Raw genomic sequence first — 11,186 nt, forward strand, 5'->3', positions numbered from 1 at the left:
TATGGGGGCGTGGTGTTCTTTTACACCAATCGCACGATTCATATATTTGTATCCCATTACAATAATCGTGCAAGCAAATCAGGGAAGTGGGCAGCAATATATACAGGTAAATAGAGTTTGGATCTCAAGATTCGTATAGAACGGTAAGGGACATGGTCAAGATTTAGTTAAAGTTTGTTTTTACCGTTTTAAAGGTTTACAATGCTTCTGATTGTCAACCTAATTGGTTAAAAATCGTGACGAACCCTTTAAAATTTAGTTGGAACGAACCGCGGGTTTTAGAAAAACTGCTCATGTCAATTCAGTTTCTCACCTTTTTCAAGTGCATCAGTAGCTTGTATAGGCATTTCAGGCCAGACAGTATTAGTCTCACCTCAACGCACGTGGCTTGGGTACTTTAACAATGTTTAAATGTGCACCTGTTTATTGATAACGTTCTTATAATATTCTGTCGAAGATCTTAGAGTTTGAATAAAAGAATGTCTCTTATTTTGAGTAGTTATTTCTTTTTAAACTGAGGAATAATTTACATGGCTCAGAATTTATTAGAAGATTAATAAATATTAGATTAGATAAGATTTCATGTTCCATTTGACGATTTGTACAATAATAATGTAATGACAGCGTCTTTTGTAAACATTCTTAAAAATTTTGTAGGAAAAATAGGCTAAAAAATGAAAGAATTCTTTTGCATAACCTTGTGGTTTATTTAATATATCTTTCAAGAAGTTATTTAAACCGAATTGACCGGTATGTGCCTTGCTTGATTAAGTCACTGAATATAGCAAAAATTAACCCCGCGAGTTCATTTTCCGCTATGCTGTATTATGGTTTGTTTGATTACAAGAATCTATATGATTTATTACATACTTAATATATTATGTATCATTTATTATATTACTTAATAATAAAAACAAGGTTTCTGTCATATGCTATACAGCTCCCTGCATAATAACGCTAGCCCGGAACTCCTCTAATATTTTATCACTTCGTAGGCAATAATCAGTACGTCACAAAACAACGTATGTTGTAATTCACTGGTTAATTATTACTTTCCTATGTTATTACTAAGTATGAAATAATTATAATAATACGTACAATTTTCCATATCACACCCTCAAAAAAAATAAGCCGTTAGGCCTTCGGCCCTCTAACTGATATTTGAACCTCGGGCTGATGCAAGGAGTGATATGGAAAAGGGTATGAATTATTCTCTATTTATACATCTGGGCCCGGTTTTTCGAAAGGTGGTTAAATTTAACACTGTGTTAAGGATAACGACATGTTAAATCCTAATCAAGTGATTAGCTAACGCAGTGGTTAGTTCTGTTGATCAAAAGCAATTTAACGCATTGGTTAGTTAACACTGTGTTAACTGAGTTAACCACTTGGTAATCACTTGGTTCCCCATAATTCATTTCTACTTCCTATATATGAAGAAAAAAGAAGATTTTGCTTTGGGATTTCAATAATTTGAATTTAGTAAATTATTATTAATATAATTATATGTAAAACATCTATATCATTTCTAGGGTTCCATCCTATATAGTCTGCAATTTTCCAAATCCTTCCCTTTCTTGTTGTCTATATAACACTTTTAAAGTACAATGTAATAGCTTAAAAATACCATTATAAATTTCTTTCAATATGTAAATTAATAAGGTACATATATCATAAAACACGGTCCAAAGGCTCAAAAATGTTTCCAATTAATTTATAGGATTTAACTTACACTAACATTCTATGAAAAGACATCTTGTCTTATAATAAGAAAGCTTATGCAATTCTGAGAAAAAGTTTACCCCATATTGCCAATTCCATTGAGGTTTAAGAAATATATGGTCATTTAAGTAAACCTACATTTCCACTTTACTCGATTTAACATAGATTCATATGGTTCTTCTTCAGCAAAACATCTTAACTTAATCTTTTAGTGTTCAATTGTTGTTCAACCTCTTGTAATAATTAAAAAACCTTATTCAGTACTGCATGTATCTACATGATATTATCATTATAAAAGCACCACATCACTTAGAAATACCCTTGCATGTATACCCTATGTATTGATTATCATGAAAGACAGGGGTTTGAAATCTTTCACCTAATATTATGAAACTTGTGGCAATTTCCTTGTGGCAATTCTCACACATATTTAAAAACAAGTATCACCGACACTCAAAATTGACCTAGCTATTTTGATACATTGCATGAATTGTAGCAATTTTTGTGACAAATATACATGCCGTCCTGCATGCAATTTCTTGTTTTTATTAAAAGTCAGCTTAGGTACCATATTGAATGAAAATCTTATTTATTCTGGTTTCTAATTCTACTACCTTTTCAACCTTTATTAAAAAAATAGTAATTAAGACCTACCAGTGTGATGCCTGCCTTTAATTAAAATAAAGTTCAAACACACCTGGATAGCTGGAGACGGATAAAAAGTCCCCCAAAAATATTCAAACTTTACATGCTTTTCTACTTATTTGATGCAGAAATACAATACAAAGATAAAAAAATTGTTGCTTCTTGATCATTTCAAAAGTAGTTATCATAGCAGATGTTATTTTAATTTATGTAAAACGTTTATTAACATATCCTACATGTAATGTATATTGAGACAATTGAAAGGAGTGGGTGATTTTTCAACTATGTAAATATATATAGAATTTCACCATAGCTAAAATACTTGATTTTTTTTTTACATTATGTATTCAATGATAACTGCATTTGTCTCCATGACTGTAAACTTAATTTGAAAGAAAAATATGCCTTAAATAAAAAGGTACAAATATCAGAGGCTTCCTAGTATTAATGCATATTTTTAAACAAGGACATTATGAACAAAAACATACAAAATAAATGTATTAAATATTTTATCTAACATGGGTACTACAATTTGTCATTAAAAACACAACAATATAACATTTACATCTAAAAACTGTGATAAACAAAAATTGAGTCATCTATGTGTAACATTCTTTGTATTCTTTAGTTTATTTACTGGGTATTTCATATTTGGATGAAAATCTCAACTTTTATATTATAAAAGTACAAATATAAAGTAATCAAAATACTGTTTTACATGAGAGAGAGAGAGAGAGAGAGAGAGAGAGAGAGAGAGAGAGAAAGAGATAAATGTCAATTTTCTTTACTAATGTGTATTATGATTTAAGCTTATTAGGATGTAGATATTAAATTAAATGGCACAATAATTGTTCTCCTTCTCTTGGTGCATGGTGTTTGAGGCTTAGAGGTTGGTTGTCATCAAATACTCATCTTTCTCAGTGTCTCCAAGTCCTCTACAATAAAAACAATGCAGGCAGTTAATTCCTGTATCATGCAAATTGTGAATTAAAAAGGATAAAATGTATACAAAAAAGACAACAAATGTGAAAAAAAGACTAATATAGTCATATTTTTGGGACTGAACTGAGTTCATATTCACTTCATTATTGACAAATATTTAACAGTTCTAACAACAAATTTTGTTCAAAATGAACATAATCAGAAAACATGTACTGATTTATGTATACATGTATGTACCCTGTTGTATGCATATGAGTCTAATATGAGTTACATGCATATTGATGTAAAGATGATGATGTTGATATAAGCAGAGCAGTTCATATCCAGGTGACTTTAAACTCTTTATAATTCAGTAATGGTGAATATAAATCAGGTTTTTCGATTGAGAGTACAGTAAATGTAATAATAATTCCCTTGAAATTTTCAGGTAATATTAAAATATTTAGTCTTAAAGCATATGAATGCTCTGTTATATATTGTTTGTGAAATACCACGGTAATTTGAAAAATTGTCACTACAACTAAAAATACCCAACCTTCACTGAAAAAAAGGTAATAGAATCACACCTTATGCGAACATAAGAACCTCTCTATTTCACTTCTGGACTTGGTATGCTTGTTGGGTTAAATTTCTCCTCGGCTGCAGTTTCTGGGCCTCATGAGATATGGCTTTGGTAGAATTAGGTACCAAGCATAGTAAGTGTCACCCGGCCAGTAGAATACTTTTTTCACACCTGCCATGTTCTCCTTCTTTCAAATCTTCAAATTAATAATTCTTATATTTAAAATACAGAACAAATGATTTTTTTAATTATAAAGATACTTAAAACTTGTCAGAAATATATTTATCAATAATGTACAATACCTATGAAATATACACACTTAAAATATGTGCATTATGATAGGGATCTTCCCAGTGAAATGAAATAAAAAAGGTCAAAATATATCACTTAATTTAATAAATCAATATAACTATATGGAGTTTTAGAAATTAAATGCTTCAAAAGATTTTAATGCATTTATTCTTAAGAAATTTAATTTTTAAAAAAAACCAGGCATGCAGCATCGTTTTTGAAAGGGGGGCCAGACTCATCCAAAAAATCTTGACAAGCAAAAAAAAAAAATTTTCAAAATCCTAATCCGGAGAGGGGGGGGGGGCTGATGCTACGTTCCTGAAAAGGGTGAAAAGGGAAGATATAATATGAAATGCATCTACACAAAAATCATATCAATAACTCCAAACGATAGTTTTAGTGTCTTTCCATTGCTTGACTGTATATAACATTTATTAAATAATCATGATCAACTACTTGCATTTTGTCAAAAGGGAGATAAATCTTATTATGCAGTAACCAACATTGAAAATAAAATTATGCTAACATGTTCACTCAATATTTATCTATCAAGAAGCTAAAATTCTTTTCTCATTGATGTTTTAAAAATTCAAGGAAAAATTGTACAATGCTTTTGTACTTACACTACCCATTTCATTAATAATTTTGGAATTTTTTGTTGAATGTGTTTTAAAAGTGACAACAACAATGTAACCAATGTGAAGGTCAAAAAGGAAAAAACAGTTCCTTTTTCAATGCAACCTTTTCCAATGAAGGGATCCTTTAACATAAGGGGTATGAACCATGTGCAAAATCCTTCTTCCATAAATATATCACACAGATTACTGCAACTTTTCATGTCAAGCCGGTTGCTTTTCCGTATTTTATATCATATGTAAGATTTTGTAAGCTTTAAAATGTTTTGAAAACGCTTCTTTTACCAACTTTTTCAGTTGAATGGCAAAAAAATTACACCGGCGGCCATATTTAATCTCTGTGTTAAATATTTAACCAAGGTACTGGGGGTGGATTAAAGTTGACACATGGTTAAACCCTAACACACTTTCGAAAAGACTTAACCATTTCGTTAACTTTAACACTGAGTTTAACACACAGTTAACACGGTGTTAGAGTTAACCACCTTTCGAAAAACCGGGCCCAGGAATGTCCGATTTAAACTATAAATAACATATATACTTCGGAAAAAATCGAAGACCGTAATAGGCTTGTAAAATGTATTTTCTTAAATTCTTATTGCTACGACTTTTTTTGTTATTTGTAAACATATTAAATACTCTACAATTGAATCATTTCTTTTTAAGGAGCTGATGATAAATGGATTGGTCCTCAAAACATTGTTCGCATGTATGATGTCATAGAAATTCAGGCTAAAGCTTGGAGATCACGTGACCTGCCTCGACCAACATGGAAGAGTCAAACTATTGTTGTTGAGAAAGGTTAGTTCCGATGGCCTTGATTGCTAATTAGGGTCAGATTCGTATGTTGATATCCTAATTTCAAAAAAAAGTTAATCAAATAATATTTTATAGCTGTTTTCCGAAGTAATATTTTAGGAAAATGCCGAACAATTTTTTTAAAAGCAAAGTAAAACACACCACATATATATTATCCGTATTATATAGCAGAGGGCAATCGAACTCATGAAGAACTAATAAATTGGATACACTATAAAGTCAAAGCATATCTCACAATTCTTACCAACCTGTGGACTGATCAATTTGCAAATATATCGGTTTTGCTTATATGAGGTCGCAATATGACAATTTAAGTTTAAATGTAAGGTATTCAAACTATTTTCGTGAAGGTATCGACGATTCTAAGATAGCCTTCTAAGAGAAATGACATGTCTATACTTAAAAAACTGATTTTCTGATATTATTGTCGAAAAATGTTCATTTTCTACAAACAAATAAAACAGATTAAAAGATATCTAAATAGCTTAGACAAATAAAAGCACTGATACCGAGATAATCATACAACTATTAATTAAGGTCTTCCGTTTCCAACGGAAGACCTTGTACTGATTCTGTTGGAAATTCTTCATTATTATTTTTCTTCTTCTTTTTCTTCTAGACGTTTCTTTAAACTGTAATATCTCACTTGTTTGTCATTAGAATTTATTCAAATGTTCAGGGTTTATTGGAAATGACAATAGCTCACTATAGCACAAAATATTATGAAATCGCTACTTCCGGTTTTGAGTTATTCCCCTTTGAATATTTTTTAGTGGGTCTCGTGTACCTGCAAAGGCTCCGAGTTGATCCGTAGCAAGTAGTTTTAATCTACAAATCTTTAAAGTAGACATGTTGAACGTTGTCCTCCTGGTTTTACATGTTTGATTAACCCACGTTTACTTCTTAAAAAAATACATTGAAATTTATGTTTCAAAAAATGTTAAATTTTGCTTACATCTTTGCTTAATAACTTTTTAGTTGTAAATTTTTTCTGGACACATATAGAACAAAAGTTGTGCAGAATATTAAGAGCTTTCATTTGATACCATAAAAAAGGGGCTAGCCCCTAAAATGAGGGGTCTAGACCCCTTAAAAGTCTTTGCTTCATAACTCTAAAACGGTAAATTTTTCGATATGGGCGTTGCTGCAAAAATGTTGTTTGTGACTTTATTTATCTCATAAAACTGTTTTTGTGTTCTGGTATTGCATAATATGAGGGTAAACAGTATTACGCGTTGACCAGTACTCACGGCAAGTTGGCTAAGTTAACGAAACTGTCCCACGCCAGCGGCCGAGAAAATCGGTCACCATGGTCGCGGCTGGACTACCTGCGCGTAGCGGTCAGCGGTTATCTAATACACGAGAGTTGCGTCTGTTATATAGGAGTTTATTTAGCCTCGAACTCAAGAATTGTTTTAGTTTTGATTACACATAAAAGTTAATGGACTATGCGAGTGGGTGTCAATTAGGAAATCGTTCAGTTAATTAATAAAAGCAATGTCTTTCTCAATCTCAAGCAATATCAGATATAGATCAATTGTGGATTTTAAGTTTAAAATAAAGAACTTCTATTTGATAGAATATGGTCATTATACTGCAAACTTTTAAAATCCTCCTGGGTTCTGAGCTGTGCGTGTCTGTGCGTTGTACCTTTACGTAATCTATCCTTCGTCCACGGCCGAGGAGATCAGCCACGGCTGCACTACCTAGCGGTAAGCGGTTATCTAATACACAAGATTCGCACACTGCGACGCACACTTAGATGAATATGAACGCCGTAAATACAAGAACTGTTTTAATTTTATGTTATAAAAGTTTGTCCATCTTGTATTTATTTCATTAAACATTTGAGTGTAAATGAATATTAATGAACGATATTACTCCAAATCGGAAACATCGTCAGACATGAATTAATGGTTGGTTTGTATATCTATAATTTTTAACAACCCCCCCCCCTCCCAAACAAAAAAAATAAAAAAAAAAATTAAATGATGATCATCCCTCGCACATGGCCGAGGAGATCCAGCGCGAGTGGACAAGTGATCAGCGGTCGGCTCGTGTTCCACATGTGCCTTATCACGCGTTCATGTTTTAAATTGCACGGACAGAACTTTATTTTATTATGTTTTCAACTATTATATATAAGGTTTAAGATGAAAAGATAAATTTATTTTACTTGTACAGTTGATTAAGCATTGATTTAATTATACGATAGCGTACAAGGTATTTTAAAAATCAAATCAAATTATAATCAAAGTTCCATGTTACATGTTTGCGGTAGGTGCTAGCACGATAAAAGAATGTCCTGAATTGTCCTGAATTTAGGCATTTGATGATTATTTTAAAGAATATTCACATGAGTTTTAAACAACATAAGATTAGATTCTATCGGTCACATATTAATCACTCTGTAGTTTTTCTACATGGTTGTTCGTTTCAGTGTGGAAGCGAACTCATTGCTGCGTCCCCCCTCCTGCCGCCCCGCTGACATGTGCTAGCGCTGGATTTTTTTTTTAATTTGCGAAAAGATATCTAGATCTGTCGAAAATCATCTTTGGTGACTTCTTTTTATGTGTAACATTTTCTCCTTAAAGTGTTTCACTTTCCCACCCGTTTGTTTATTCGGTCAGTCTGTGTTAATTCAATCGCCACGTGCGACCGAAAATCTTGTGTCGCTTCAGCGCACACAACTCGGAACATATGTATTTAAGTAACAGTTGGAAGGGTGCTTTTATAAACAATAAGACTATTATTCGAAGTCAATCATCTTCACATTAAAGATGTGAAATCGTAACCTGAAAATGTGGCTAATAAATTAACCTGTTGAACACGCTAAACTTCTATAGTTATGAACAGAAAAATTCATAATATATTATAATTAAAAGTTTGAAGTCAAAGGAAATTTTGTTCTAGGGAAATAGGACTACATTATGCAATGCAGTCGATCGCCATAGAAATCATCAAAGTACTGCAATTGTCGACAGATTTCTTATTTCTTTGAAAGACCATGATAGTTCACTTGACTTGCAGACTATAATAAAGCGACATATTTGCCTCCTAAAATTATATGTGCTTCTCAAAGTTACACTTAAGTGAGATAGGTGTGCGTTATTGGGGGTTTTATTTATTGCTAATTGCATGAAAATTAATATAAAAAAAATGAAATTGAAGTTGTGCATTATGAGGTTGTAATGCAACTTAATTTACTTACAAGGTTAGCTACAGCCAGTGGAGTACTAATTTTAGATCAACAATGAATACCCAATATATAAAAATAAAAGATAAATAGTTTCCAGAACTATAATACTATGCATGTATATATGAAGGTTGCATCCCTTATTTGTATGGCTGTAGGTGAGGAGGTAATGGTGTATCGATGTACATACAATGTATGACTGCACATACGGATTCCGGACCGTGGCTACAGACGATACACATGATAGTCTTTAAATACATCAATACGCAGTTTGATCTAGAAACTGACCAGTTTCATAACTTCTTTAAATTTCTCTAAAACGGACTGTCTAATTCCTTCAAAGAATTCCAATTTACGCAAACACAATTGAAGTTTTTTCAATTTAATAAGTCAACCCACTGACATAAAAAAAATTAGGATTTTGCATATTATTGCATCGTCGAGAGAAGTACTATTCATTTCTGTAAATAACAATAAAATATTTAATTCACGTTACATAGTGGGGTATCTATGAAACAGTACCATCCGGTGTAAAAATTTAGATGCTCGCTTTTGCATAAATTCTACAGCTGATCTTTTTTTTAGCTGATTATATATTATTTTCAATGTCCAAGTGTACTCGTATCATTAATTAATATCAGACGACACACATTTCCCTATAGAAAAGTTCTGAGATGCCATCAATTTTGACTAATTACTATATTTTTTCAGCAGGTAACAATTTTAAACTTGCACATTGTCTTCAAAAATTTAGAAAGATTTAAATAAAGAAGTTATCTTAGAGAAAAGGTTATGTGTTTTGTAGGCGGGTTCGGTTTAAAAAAAAAAATACAATTCCTGAAATGGATCATGAGTACACACTGTTTATAACAATGCTTGCTACCCTTTGAAAATTTAACTCGTCATTAAACATATCATTTTTTGAAGAATTTTTGAAACGATTACACAGTGTTCAACCCGCAGCAACAAAGGAAGACCTACTCGTGGCTTTGCCAGGAGCTCTGCTCTAGTTTACAACTATTATTTAATTTTCCTCTCACAGGTGCCTGTTTGAATGCATCACTTAACCATACACTCAACAAATACCCTGACCTAATTCTTGTACAGATTCGAAACAATGGGCGTATTTTTCATGGACAAGGTAATATATCATGAAAAATACTTCTGAAAACAATTGTAGCTTATTCAAGCTTTCTGTGTTATTGATGATGCTTAATGTGTATATTCATCACATTTTATTTTTCTGGCTTTATACTACGAATACTAAAACACTTGTATTTTAAAAAACAATTCTGTTTAGTTAGAATATAAAATGACCTTGTAATGTATTTTCAAAAGTTATTGCTTTGAACATGATAAAAACTTAAAAATGCCACTTTGGTCAGCATGACTTGGGCCTTTTTGTCTGAGGATTTCTTTATGCTTATAATTTTCATTTTCATGACCTGCCATGGTTATCGGATCATAATTCTTCTATATCATTGCAGGTTTATCTTCACTAGGCTCTCCCACGAGCAAACCTCCTCTTCACTTTGGTGGAGTACTTTTTGGAGCAAACAAGTCTCATGTCCAACTCTGGTCGGCGTGTAATATAACAGGGAATTTGAAGGGTAATTTTGAGGAAATTCCTAAATTTGAAATAAAAACACTTTTTACCTCAAACATAGTAACCAGTAAAACGTATTTCTTTATAATTAGGACCACTCAGTAATTTTGTATTAAAGCAGAAATTTAGATATATTCCTTAATTGAATACTATGGACCAGGCTGTTTAAGTAAATAAATATTTACATTTGGCATGAATTTTACAAAAAAGGATTTTTTTTCTAAATATACAAAGATCAATTATGAGCTGTATTTTGTATGTTGAATTTAAAATTGTTTAATCACGAAAAACAAATATGTACCATTTAATTGTTAACAAAATAAACGTAAAAATGTTTTCGGCTATTCAACATCCAATAAATAAATAACTTGTTGATTGAAAACATTTACGTAATAAAAAATTCATCGTAACATATGCGTCCTTAAAGTAAAGATCATGGTATTGACTAATTAGATAATTGCTTTTCATGATTTGCGATGGTATAAGATTTTTATCCAACGAGTTGTGTGTTTTCTATTCCCGATCCAGGCTCGGGGATAGAAAACAATTTATCCGATGACTGATATCTACCGTATATTAAAATAAACATGTGATATATACAGAAACATTAAATAAGGTCATACAATGTTACCTACGTTACAGTTGTGACTTTTTGTCAAATTTGAATGTGTAAAATAGCTGGAAACGTAGTGTGTACTAAATGTTAAGGTCTACTTTCGTGCATTCTCAAGAACCATAAGATTATATATTAATTACAGACTGTGTCGT

At 31.7% G+C, this 11,186-nt stretch overlaps 1 long non-coding RNA gene across 1 annotated transcript; it reads left to right on the plus strand.

Annotated features, from left to right (window-relative positions):
• The first annotated feature begins 5,475 nt into the window (after positions 1-5,475).
• LOC136273484 (uncharacterized) lies at positions 5,476-10,415 on the plus strand. The gene is made up of 3 exons (XR_010711648.1): positions 5,476-5,598; positions 9,855-9,953; positions 10,300-10,415. It is a non-coding gene; the product is annotated as an uncharacterized lncRNA (long non-coding RNA).
• The last annotated feature ends 771 nt before the right edge of the window (positions 10,416-11,186 follow it).

The sequence above is a fragment of the Magallana gigas genome, chromosome 3, assembly GCF_963853765.1.
Source record: "Magallana gigas chromosome 3, xbMagGiga1.1, whole genome shotgun sequence".
Classification (NCBI taxonomy): domain Eukaryota; kingdom Metazoa; phylum Mollusca; class Bivalvia; order Ostreida; family Ostreidae; genus Magallana; species Magallana gigas.